Source organism: Oryx dammah, unplaced genomic scaffold (genome assembly GCF_014754425.2).
Source record: "Oryx dammah isolate SB20612 unplaced genomic scaffold, SCBI_Odam_1.1 HiC_scaffold_2, whole genome shotgun sequence".
NCBI lineage: Eukaryota > Metazoa > Chordata > Mammalia > Artiodactyla > Bovidae > Oryx > Oryx dammah.
Window position 1 is genome coordinate 151,336,409 of NW_024070186.1, and position 13,572 is coordinate 151,349,980.

The window sequence follows — 13,572 nt, forward strand, 5'->3', positions numbered from 1 at the left end:
AGAGTCCAAAAGAATATCAAGGAGAGATAAGAAAACCTTCCTCAGTGATCAATGCAAAGAAATAGAGGGAAACAATAGAATGTAAAACACTAGAGATCTCTTCAAGAAAATTAGAGATACCAAGGGAACATTTCATGCAAAAATGGGCACAATATGGTATGTCTTAGGTAGGGACCTAACAGAAGCAGAAGATATTAAGAAGAGGTGGCAAGAATACACAGAAGAACTGTACAAAAAAGATCTTCAAGACCCAGATAATCATGATGGTGTGATCACTCACCTAGAGCCAGACACCCTGGAATGCAAAGTCGAGTGGGCCTTAGGAAGCATCACTATGAGCAAAGCTAGTGGAGGTGATGGAATTCCAGTTGAGCTACTTCAAATCCTAAAGATGACGCTGTGAAAGTGCTTCACTCAATATGCCAGCAAATTTGGAAAAGTCAGCAGTGGCCACAGGACTGGAAAAGTTCAGTTTTCATTCCAATCCCAAAGAAAGACAATGCCAAAGAATGCTCAAACTACCGCACAGTTGCACTCATCTCACACGCTAATAAATGCTCAAAATTCTCCAAGCCAGCCTTCTGAACAGTACTTGAATCATGAAATTCCAGATGTTCAAGCTGGTTATAGAAAAGGCAGAGGAACCAGAGATCAAATTGCCAACATCCGCTGGATCATTGAATAAGCAAGAGAGTTCCAGAAAAAAAATCTACTTCTGCCTTTTTGACTGTGTGCACAACAAACTGGAAAATTCTGAAAGAGATGGGAATACCAGACCATCTGACCTGCCTCCTCATAAATCTATATACAGGTCAAGAAGCAATAGTTAGAACAGGACATGAAACAGCAGACTGGTTCCAAATTGGGAAAGGAGTACATCAAGACTGAATATAGTCACCCCGCTTATTTAACTTATATGCAGAGTACATCATGAAAAATGCTGGACTGGATGAAGCACAAGCTAGAACCAAGATTGCCGGGAAAAATATTAATGACCTCAGATATGCAGATGACACCTCCCTTATGGCAGAAAATGAAGAAGAACTAAAGAGCTTCTTGATGAAAGTGAAAGAGGAGAGTGAAAAAGTTGACTTAAAATTCAACATTCAGAAAACTAAGATCATGGCATCTGGCCCCATCACTCCATGGGAAGTCCATGGGGAAACAGTGACAGATTTTAATTTTGGGGGCTCCAAAATCTCTGCAGATGGTGACCACAGCCATGAAATTAAAAGATGCTTGCTCCTCGGAAGAAAAATTATGACCAACCTAGACAGCATTATAAAAACACAGAGACTTTACTTTGCCAACAAAGGTCCATCTAGTCAAAGCTATGGTTTTTCCAATAGTCATGTATGGATGTGAGAGTTGGATTATAAAGACAGCTGAGCACTCAAGAATTGATGCTTTTGAACTGTGGTGTTAGAGAAGAGTCTTGAGAATCCCTTGGACAGCAAGGAGATCCAATCAGTCCATCCTATAGGAAATCAGTTCTGAATATTCATTGGAAGGACTGATGCTAAAGCTAAAACTGCAATACATTGGCCACCTGATGCAAAGAGCTGACTCCTTTGAAAGGACTGTGATGCTTGGAAAGATTGAAGCCAGGAGAAGAGGATGAGATGGTTGGGGATGCTGAGAAAGATTGAACCCAGGAGGACAACAGAGGATGAGATGGTTGGATGGCATCATCAGCTCAATGGACATGAGTGAGTAAACTCTAGGAGTTCAGGATGGACAGGGAGGCCTGTCGTGCTGCAGTCCATGGGGTCACAACGAGTCAGACATAACTAAGGTATTGAACTGCACTTTTGATCTATGCCAAGTTAAAAATTTGGGCAGAAAAGTCATATATATAATGGTTTATTTCTCTTTTTAGGAGAAAGTTAATTTCTGTATGGATCCTCATGGACAAAAAGAGCACACAAATTAGCACACAGGTTAAGCACACAAATACCTCCTGAATCTTCTAGGATCTCTTTTCTATGTGATCCAGCTGTGTACCCTTACTACTTTGCTGTAATAAATCTTGCCCATGGGCACAATTATATGCTTAATCTCATGAGCCCTTCTAGCAAATCTCAATAATGCAAGTGCCCTTGGGGACCCCCAACACTCTGTGATCTTCTGGAAAAGGCTAAAGTATAGGAATTTAGAAGCAGCAGTTACTTACAGGGTTTAGGAGTGTGAGGGAAGGATTGGCTGCAAAGGAATTTTTAAAAAGCATGAGGGATTTTATGGGGAGAGTGACGGCACTGTTTTATCCCTTTGTGGTTGTGGTGGTTGTACCATAAAACCATGCATTTTTCAAAATTACAGAACTCGAGTGAATCACAGAACCAAATGAGCAAATTTCTGTCTGTGTAATTGAAAAATAAAGCATAGGAAGAAAATTTGGGAAGGTGTGAAACTTTGTAGTTGATGGTTTGTGAAGCTAAAATATGCAGAATATTTACTATATGCTAAGCCATGAAATTAAAAGACACTTACTCCTCGGAAGGAAAGTTATAACCAACTTAGATAGCATATTCAAAAGCAGAGACATTACTTTGCCAACAAAAGTCCATCTAATCAAGCCTACGGTTTTTCTGGTGGTCATGTATGGAAGTGAGAGTTGGACTGTGAAGAAAGCTGAGCACCAAAAAATTGATGCTTTTGAACTGTGGTGTTGGAGAAGACTCTTGAGAGTCCCTTGGACTGCAAGGAGATGCAACCAGTCCATTCTAAAGGAGATCAGTCCTGGGTGTTCATTGGAAGGACTGATGTTGAATCTGAAACTCCAGTACTTTGGCCACCTCATGCGAAGAGTTGACTCACTGGAAAAGACTCTGATGCAGGAAGGGATTGGGGGCAGGAGGAAAAGGGGACGACAGAGGATGAGATGGCTGGATGGCATCACTGACTCGATGAACGTGAGTTTGCATGAACTTCGGGAGTTGGTGATGGACAGGGAGGCCTGGCGTGCTGCGATTCATGGGGTTGCAGAGAGTTGGACATGACTGAGCAACTGATTCTGAACTGATTGACATTAGCTCATTTAATCTGAGAATTCCCAGCAGCAAAAACATGATCTCTTCTTTAACAAAGGAGGAAATTTACAGCATTAAAATAATTTTCAAAAATCACAAACCTAGAACCGGCAGAGCAGCTGAGGTTGAAATATCAAGAGACTATATGTCATAAAAAGTAACACAACATTTTTTTGAATCAAGGTAGTTAATAATTCAGAGAAGGCAATGGCATTCCACTCCAGTACTCTTGCCTGGAAAATCCCATGGACGGAGGAACCTGGTGGGCTGCAATCCATGGGGTCCGTAAGAGTCGGACACGACTGAGCGACTTCACTTTCACTTTCATGCATTGGAGAAGGAAATGGCAACCCACTCCAGTGTTCTTCCCTGGAGAATCCCAGGGACGGGGGAGCCTGGTGGGCTGCCGTCTATGGGGTCGCACAGAGTCAGACATGACTGAAGTGACTTAGCAGCAGTTAATAATTAAAATAAACAAATTTAAATTAAAAAAATAAATACATAGTTGCAACATTTTTAAAAAATTCTATTATATGTAAAAAGTGGCAAGAAAATCAAGATTTTTATTTCAGAATAACCAGATTTATTGAAAACAGTCTAAAGCAGAATACATGAAAGTGATCAATGTAGCCAAAAGACTGCTTCACTCTGGTAAAGGGAAACAAGAAATTCACACTGAAAAGTGAATCCACATGAAATAGGTGGATATCACATTCTCTTACTTCTCATGAGGCAAAGCATGGGGATAAATGACTGTGGGTTTTGGATCCAGATGGTAGTAACCAGATTGCAGGTAATCAGCAAATCACATCAGGAGTCTATGGCATAAGGTTTATCTCAACCTACAGTGGGCATTTAGTATCGGAGCCTGAATGTGTCCTTGCTTACAAGTTAATCTTTGACCCATTTGATCTCAGAACCAGTTGTAGCCCTTCCTAAGCTCTGCCCTATGCCATGGGGAGTTGATCCCTGTGGGCTTTTGTTGTCAAGCTCCCATATTCACTGCCTTCTAACTGGATGTGGTCCACCTGAGGTAAGAAATTGGAGGACAGGAGGAAGACAGGATGTTTCTTCACTCTCTCTGCCTCCAGCTCCTACTTTCAGGCCCACTTTCCCAGCTTCTAGAGGGAAACCTTGGACCCCTGAACTCCAGCAATGCCATCTCCTCTCTTCATCCTATCATTAATTTTGTCATTTATATGAGGGCCTCAGGTACAGTGGCTCAGCTGGTAAAGAATCTGCCTGCACTGTGGGACACCTGTGTTCAGTTCCTGGGTTGGGGAGATCCCCTGGATAAGGGAAAGGCTACCGAGTCCAGTATTCTATCCTGGAGAATTCCATGGACTGTATAGTTCATGAGATCGCAAAGAGTTGGACATGACTGAATGACCTTCACATTCACTTTTTTGTTTACAGAAGAGTGAATCAATAACACAGTTCTTGGTATAAGATATTCACTGATCTATGTCTTATCTTGTGTTTTTCAATAATAATAATAATTTAAAATAGTTAAACAATTATTATTTAAATAATAATAATTTAAAATACTAATTTAAATAATTTAAAATAATAATTTTTTAAATTATCCTCTTTTATTTCCATATCCATTTTTCATTTGTCTCCTCTCAAAAACATTCCATTCCAATGCATTTAAGGTTCCCTTTTGTTTGTATTCTCGCAAAATATGAGTTGGTTTATGAGCAGGTGGCTCAGTGGTAAAGAATCCACCTACCAAGGCAGGAGATGCAAGAGATGTGGGTTGGATCCCTGGGTCAGGAAGATCCCCTGGAGAAGGAAATGGCAGCCCACTTCCAGTATTCTTGCCTGGGAAATCCCGTGGACAGAGGAGCCTGGTGGGCTGCCGTCCATGGGGTTGCAAAGAGTTGGACATGACTGAGCACAGCACAGCACAGTGTAGTGACACAGGATGTGGGATTCTTGTCTGGTGAATCATGATGTTATATGCATCTGAGATTAAAAAAGCATCCTATGGTGTCCTCAATAAGAGTAGCTGGGACATCAGTAGCCATATCCACAGAGAGAGTGGGAGCCACAGCCACAGATTAGGCCCCCAGAGCAACAAATTCCACAGCCACGGCCCCCATAGCAGTTTCTGTAGTAGACACACATGGTGTTGGTTGTTAAGATTGCCCTGCAGTAGAGAAGGATGTGGAAGTGTCCTTTCAGTGTAAACAACGCCACTGCAGAAGGCCTTTTATATGCCATCAAGGCGGGTGGGAACCACCACATGTATCATGCCATTGGCACACTTTATGACTGATCTAACTAGTTCCATGTTTCTCAACCATAAGATAAAGCCTCAGAGGTATTAAGGAAGCTTGTTTTATTCAGCTACTTGGGACTCTTCTGAAACAATTCAGTGCCAATAATAGAGGAGATGGCTGTACATATAAATTCCTTCATTATACTACATCTTTTTTTTAACTTCAATAAACATGCATCATTTCAAGAAGTAGCATTTGTAGGAGGCCAATTTTGACTCTCTCTTGGCACAAAATAAATTCTATATTCTTCTCCTTATCTTTCTATAACCAAAAGTATTCATTTTTAACCAATGAGTTTTGCTTCTATTTTGCTTCAAAACAATTTTTCCTCTTTAGGACTTTAGTTGTTTCTTCTATGAAAGAATACAGCATAGAAAATCCCAACTGTCACTCATCTCTGTGATGCAATTAACAAAGAGCCAGCTTATTAAATTTTTCTATAAAAAGGTTGAGCCAACAGTATCTTTTGGATTTTTACATTAACAAATTATTTTTTTATTTTTATATGCCTAATTCTTTTTCATATCACTAAAAATGGTTTTTCCTATGAATTCAAATTTCTGTTCAGACCCTACCTTAAAGAATGGTAATAACAGTAATGGATTCCATTTTATTGAAACTTCTTTCAATTTTCATTTTCAATATATAGCAATTTTTAAACTTTTAAGACATTTATGAACTGCTGCCAATTATGGGCTTATAGTATATGAAATGTCAGTGTTTCACAAGGCAAGACTTTTTCTTTTTTTTTGGTAATCTCTTTCTAGTCAACAGAAAGATTTGGTCAAATTTGGAGATACACAATAATCAGTTAATACTCTGACAAACTGAAATTTTTTCTTCAGATATTTGATTTTATCAATGTCTTAGACAAAGATACGTTCATTTGTAAAGACACACAATGTTAAATAGATAATCTATTTTTATCAAGTCCATGGAACTCTCTTAAATAATCATTGAAATATCATTTTATGTAATTTCTTTTCATTATGATAATTCAGACTACTAGGAGGCACAGCAAAGCCAAGAAAATCTTATTATTGTCCAAAAACAATAGGATATGATGTCCCTGGGAGGATCCAGGAATAATGTGTGATTATGGACACATCTGTAATCAATGACCAAGGTGTTGACATTTCATTCCTAATCTGTGTTCCAAGATGGTTGTTACAAATCTCTTCATATGATTTACAAGCATAGAGGAATTGGTTATGCAGCAGTGGTTTTCAGGACAGGAAACCACCTGCATTTCAGCTAACCTTCCTCTGGAATTCAGAACACAATATTTTTGTAATTCATTCAACTTATCTGCTTTGGTAAGTAATTTAAATTAATTTTAAAAATAGACTTTTAATATAATAATGTTTTCCTAAAATAGTAATGTCAGATGCAATTATTTATTCATTTACCATACATTTTTAAATGTATTTTCTCTTTATTTTTACTGATAAGTGTATATCTATAAACTAGACCCCTCATTATGGTTAATATTGAAGTCTTATAGATAATAACTGTTAGGAAATCATAATGGTATCAAATAATTTAAATTTTTCCCTACAGAAAATGTCAGTTGCTTCAAATTATCATCCCTAGATTCCATCAATTGGTTATCATACATTTGAGGATTATGTTTTAATGACCGCTTGTCAAAATAATGTGAAAGCCATTTTATTTTGAGAGATAAGTCTTACATATTGCATAAATTCATGGACCAGAAGGGGATATGACTAAATAATAGTTAACAAAGTAATCATTCAGCAGATAGTTTCATAACTGGTTAAAATGATTGTGAGAGATACTGTCTGCCATATAACCCAGTGCTCCCAATATAAACAGTTATGAAACCAGTTCTCTTAGAATTTGTTTTCAGAAATTATTCATCTCTTAGGAGGAACTGATGTTTACTTTTCTGGTTAGACAATGAGTGCTTTATGTGTCATAGCATTACTCTTAATTAATAAACAATATTTTTAGAGTAGTTTTAAGTTCACAGCAAAACTTAGCAGATGGGACAGAGAATCTCCATGAACTCAGTTTCTACATACACACAGCACTTTCCCCTCTGTCAACATCTGACACCATAGTAGTGTTCTTGTTACGAACTAAACCTACACTGACACATTAATATCACTTGAAGTTTGTGGTTTACATCAGGGTCCATTCTTTATGTTATAATTCTATGGGTTTTGACAAATGTATAATGGCATGCATTCATCATTTTAGATACATGTAGAATACTTTTACCAACCAAGCCAATTAGTTGTAAAATCCACTGTTTCTTGAGATATAGGAGTATAAATCATCTAATTGTTACTTAATATTAAACAAAAATTCCAAAATTTAACAATAAAGTAAATAAGAAAGACAAATTGTCATGCAGGCATACTTAAAGAGGAAAAAAAAAATGCTCTGTTGAGGGATTTTATCTTTCCAGATATCTTACTCCATTCTTGGGAGGTCAACAATTTCAAACTGTGAAACTGTCAACATGAAGTGAGGCATATTCCTCACCTTAAACTAAATAGAGCAGTTGAACTCACTCATGTCCGGGTTTTAGAAATCTCATTTCAAAACAATAGATAATCGAAAATTTCCCAAACATATGAATCACAAAAATTATTGGAAAGGCAAATAATTCCACTTAAAACTGTGAAGCCACACAAAAAACAAGAAAAGAAATAACTCAGGACAAATAAGAACATAGAAATTCTATGAAATAGCTCTAAACAAAAATGTGTCATGAGTTTCTGAAATGGTGTCTTTTTCAAAAAAACAAAATTTTAAAATATAGTAAGGTTTGTTAAAGTTAGGAGGAAGCAGGCCAGGGTAGATTTGACTTTGTTTACTTCTTGAACTGAACAAACATAAGAAACACTTATTGTGAAAGTGTGCTAGAATCACAGATTAGAAGCAGTAATTATGCATCTATGATCACATCTTCCAAAAAAACTTCACACAGATTAAAGGTTTGGTATAAAAGTACTTAGATATATAGTATTTCTAGGCAGTACTTAGCTAAACTGGCAAATATTACTTTATTGCAATAACCTGGTATAATATATGCAATGATTGCTTAACTAGAACAGAAAACCAATATCTACAAAACTGAAATTGATGTCAGAACTGAAGGATTTGGTAGAGCAACTGAAGTAGAAATAGAAAGAAAAAAAAAAAGACATTCCTAAATAAGATAATTTTTTTTAATTCAATTAGGGAAAAACCAAAACTGTGAATATTACACATTAAATAAAAAGAAACCAAGGTTTATTTTTCCAGATTAAACAAGTTTATTAGGAAAAGAAAGAAATGGCTTCAGCATGAAAAGATAAAGACAGAATCTGTGACCACTATTATAATAAGGGATCATATGGGAATTCTCAGGATGAATTTCAATTCCTCTTCTTAAGAGTTAAGTACAGAAAGGGAAGCATGGGTGTATCAGATGTAGAGGGCATTAAAAGGCACATCTTCAGCAAGGTTCAGTATACGTGGTGTTCAGAACTGGTGAATCCTGGTGTCCAGGTGTAGAGGAGGAGAGTCTTCCATGGCGTCCTCAATAGTAGTAGCCAAAGCCAGAGCCATAGCCAGAGCCGTATCCATAGCCACAGCCGTAGCCACAGCCCAGCCTACGGAAGCCAGAGCCGTAGCCACAGCCATAGCCACAGCCCAGGCCTCCATAGCCATAGCTTCCACAGCCGAGGCCGCCATAGTAGTTTCTGTAGTAGCCACACATGGTGTTGGTTGTTGAGGTTGTTCTCGGGTAGAGAAGGAGAGTACAAGTGTCACTTGAGTGTGGACATTTCTCCCTGCAGAGGACCTTTTATATGCTCTCAGTTGGGTGTGACCCACCACACCTTCATGCCGTTGGCTAACTTTATGACTGGACTAATTAGTTTGTTTTTGCTCAACTATGAGATAAAGCCTCAGAGTAATTTATGAAGCTTGTTTTGTTGGCCTGTTTGGGCTCCTCTAATCCAACTGAGCACTTGAATGAAAGGAGACACCTACAATGCCCGCCCCAAATTATATGTTCTTTTAACCTCCTCGAACCTTCCTTTATGTTAAAAAAAGATATTGCTAAGACTCAGTCTTATTTGCTCTTGGTTGCAGTTAGTGTCACTGATTTTTTAAATATTTCATAAACATCACACTCCTTTTGACTCATGTATTTATCTTTCTTCTCTTGATTCAAATTAATTATCTTCATCAGATATTCAGTTCTTTTTCTATATTGAAACCATAATGTATCTTTCAACCCCAGGATGTTGATATTAAGCCAACCAATTAAAACTTCCAAAAAACCAAGTCAGACCAAAATGGCATTATGCTTTTCTACTATGCCAATCAGCCTAATTCTCACTTACATTCAATTGTTACATTCAATTTTTACAAACTTAAGTTATTCCTTGGAATCCAATTTCTCCAATTTTTCTTATCAGTAACAAATTATTCTGTATCAATATTTGAGTTATATTCTAAGTAACTGTAAAATAGACTAAACAACATATATTTATGTATACCGGTGGATTAGACACAGGTCTGTTCTTTCATCAAGATATCTGATCATTATTCTCTTTGTAACCAGTCACACTGAGTTCTCTTATATAGCCCTAGTATCACCTGGACACCAGGATTCACCAATTCAAGTTAGTGTGATTCTCCACCTCATTGGGAGGCAACAGAAAAGTGTAAATAGTTGTACATCACAATTAAAATGTAAAATGTGTCTTCTTTAAGAGAAGGCATATGGGGAGGTGTCATTATCCACCCATCCATGTGAAAAGAAATCTATCAGTAGATTTTTACTTTTCTAATGGTATTTCTGAGTCAAAATGGTTTTACATATATTCTCAAAACTTTAGAAAGGGGCAGAGAATACATGATTTTGAACACGCCCTTAATTTCAGCCAGTTCTCCTCTAGCAATCACAAGAACGAAGCCATAAGATTTCAAAATTTTTTCAGTACATCTATCTTGAGTATATCTGATAAGTCAAAAATTGCTTTTTAGTGAAACAGAATGGTTTAATACTAAAGATCTGATCAAATACATTCATCTAATCAGAGAATAAACATATGCTTCAGAGTGTCCTTTCCATGTGTGTGTTCAGTAGGGTCATTTTTGTAAAATAGACAGAATATTATTACTTTTTTTCACGATTTGCTGGGTGATGATATTAGACTCACAAAACATCTTCACTATATCATTTTCAAATTTCCCATAGAGAAATAAAAGTAGCATCAACTATTTTAAAATGCAGAACCAATCAAGCGATAAATTAAAATAAGTTTCCGGGAAAAAACTAATTTAAATAACCTAATGATCATTCTTCCTCTAGGCTATCAAAGTTCTTAGAACATCACCTGAAATTGGTATGACTAAATTGCCTCACTCAAAAAAAAAAAAAAGAAAGAAAAAACACCAAAAACAAAAAGGCTATAATTAACTGCTTTTTTTTTTTTTCTTGGATGGGGAGGAGCGTTTGATTAAGATAGTCATAAAAGATATTATTATTTTGATAGCAACATTTAATAGGTAACAGTGGTTAATGGATTTAAATGTCAGGGACTCTACCATGACATTTGATCATTTACAAAATGATAGATGCGGCTATATGTAGGTATAAATTAAAGTGAATAATATTGCTTCACAAATTTATTAGAACATATTAGGTACTCAAGGATTTAGAATTAAACCCTACCATTGGCTTCCCTGGTGGCTCAGATGGTAAAGAATCTGCCTGAAAGTCAGGAGGCCCACGTTTAATCCCTGGATTGGGAAGATCCCCTGGAGAAAAATGGCTACCCACTCCGGTATCCTTGCCTGGAGAATTTCATAGACAAAGGAGCCTGGCAGGCTGCAGTCCATGGGGCTGCAAAGCATCAGACATGACGAGCTATTGATAGCAGTGTCTTCTCTATGCCTTCTCCTTATCTTCTCCATGAATTGTCCTTCATTTCCTACCACTTTGAAGCCACAATTTTATTCCCAAGACTGCATATATGCAGATAAAAGTGAAAGTATTGTTAAAATAAGATTTTCAACAGGTGGAATCTATATGGATTATATGATCACACGCTGATAGTAACATAGTTTAAATTTGTCATCTGGAATCAATAAGCCATCAAATTAAAAGAATCTCTCATTTAAGGCCTTTGATTTACTGACAGGTGTCATGACACAGAGCAGAGTTGTTTGGGCTTGAATACATTGGTTATGAGGAATCTTTGAGATAGTCTCAATGCCATTTAGCTTGAATATGAGTCCAACAATGCCTGTGGTTTGCCCCACATACCACTCAATTGGTATTGGTTTGCCTTGCCCTCTTCTAGGGGTCTTCCCCACGCAGGGATCAAGCCCACCTCTCTTATGTCTCCTGCATTGGCAGGCAGGTTCTTTACCACTAACGCCACCTGGGAAGCCCATAAGGCATTGCAATAGATTTTAAACATAGAACTCTTGAAACTGAATCTGCTCTTCAATTAAGCCTTCTTCTCCTCACATCATGAGCTTCTAAAGCAACTACTGTGGTGGCTGTGGCAGCCTGGGGTATGGCTATGGATATGGCTACAGTGGTTGTGGATACACCTGCTGCCATCTATGATGCTATGGAAGATACTGGTCTTCTGGATTCTTCTGAGAAATTCTAGGCTGCTCATCTGTGCAAGGTATTCTACTATGAATAGAGGCATCATAACACATCCAGCATTAATTATATTAAGGATGTTTTTGTCTATAAAACAATGACAACCACATCTAAGCAACCATGTAACATCAGACCTTTTTGATTGAATTGCCAGTTTCCAATAATTTAAAAAATATTCATTTGTTCTATGTTATTATTATATGTATGTATCCTAAGTTGCCACTCCAGCACTCTTGCCTGGAAAATCCCATGGACAGAGGAGCCTGGTTGGCTGCAGTCCATGGGTTCGCGAAGAGTCAGACACGACTGAGCGACTTCCATTTCACTTTTTGCTTTCATGCATTGGAGAAGGAAATGGAAACCCACTCCAGTGTTCTTGCCTGGAGAATCCCATGGACAGGGGAGCCTGGTGGGCTGCCGTCTATGGGGTCACATCAAGTCAGACACGACTGAAGGGACTTAGCAGCAGCAGCAGCAGCATCCTAAGTTGCTTCAGCCATATCTGACTCTTTGCAACTCTATAGATTGTAGCCGACCAGGCTCCTCTGTCCATGGTTCTCTCCAGGCAAAGATAGTGGAGTGGGTTGTCATGCCCTCCTCCAGGGGAATCTTCCCAACCCAGGGACTGAACCAGTGTCTCTTATATCTCCTGCATTGTCAGATGGGGTCTTTACCACTAGCACCACCTGGGAAGCCCATTATTATATGGTTGAATACAAACAATCTTGTGTGTGTGTGGTGGTTGCTCAGCCATGTACAACTTTTGCAACCCCATGGACTGTACTTGTCTGACTTTTCTGTCCATGAGATTCTATTTTCATTTAGAGAAATATCTAAATTGATTTTTCATTAAAGGTATTCTGTTTTTCACACCTACAATATTTTCATGCATATTTATTGATGTGGATTTCCTGTGATTGTGTGTATGTGTGTGTGTTTGTGTGTTGTGTGTGAGATATCTTTCACTATTTTTAGTTGACAATATATATGTGTGGATGAAAAGCTACATCCAACCAGTGCTTTTCTACTATGAGTTTTTGTGAGCATATTCAGAGGCTACTGTTATCTACCTTGATTACCCCAAAACTTCATCTTTGGAACATCCACACTTTGGTTAAAGATACTGGCAAAGTAGTATCTCTATTCTTACCACTTCATGTTATTTCTTTAGTAACTCTTTCTTTCCTTTTTAAAAATAATTTTCTTTATTTATTTTTGACTGTTGCTGGGTCTTTGTTGCTGCCCTGGCTACTCTCTAGTTGTGGTGAGTGGGGGCTAGTCTTCCCTGCATTGATAAATTCGCAGTAATAATAGTGAACATTGTTGAGGTCCTTTAATGGACTGGAACCTGGTGGTCCAGAGTTGACTGTAAGAAAGTAAAGGAGAGAGAAAGAGGCTGATATTCCTTGGTTTACACAGAAAACCAATAAAGCCCCTGGTACGGGGCTTGCACTGCTCATGAAGGCACCAGGCGCCCTCTTTAGGGGGTGAAGGCACAGTGCACCTTCATCAGAGCTTCTTAGAAGCCCAGGCAAGAAAATGAGCTCAGTGAGCCTCTGCACTCCAGAGAATTAGCCTGAGAGAGAGAGAAAGAGAGAGAGAGAGAGAGAGA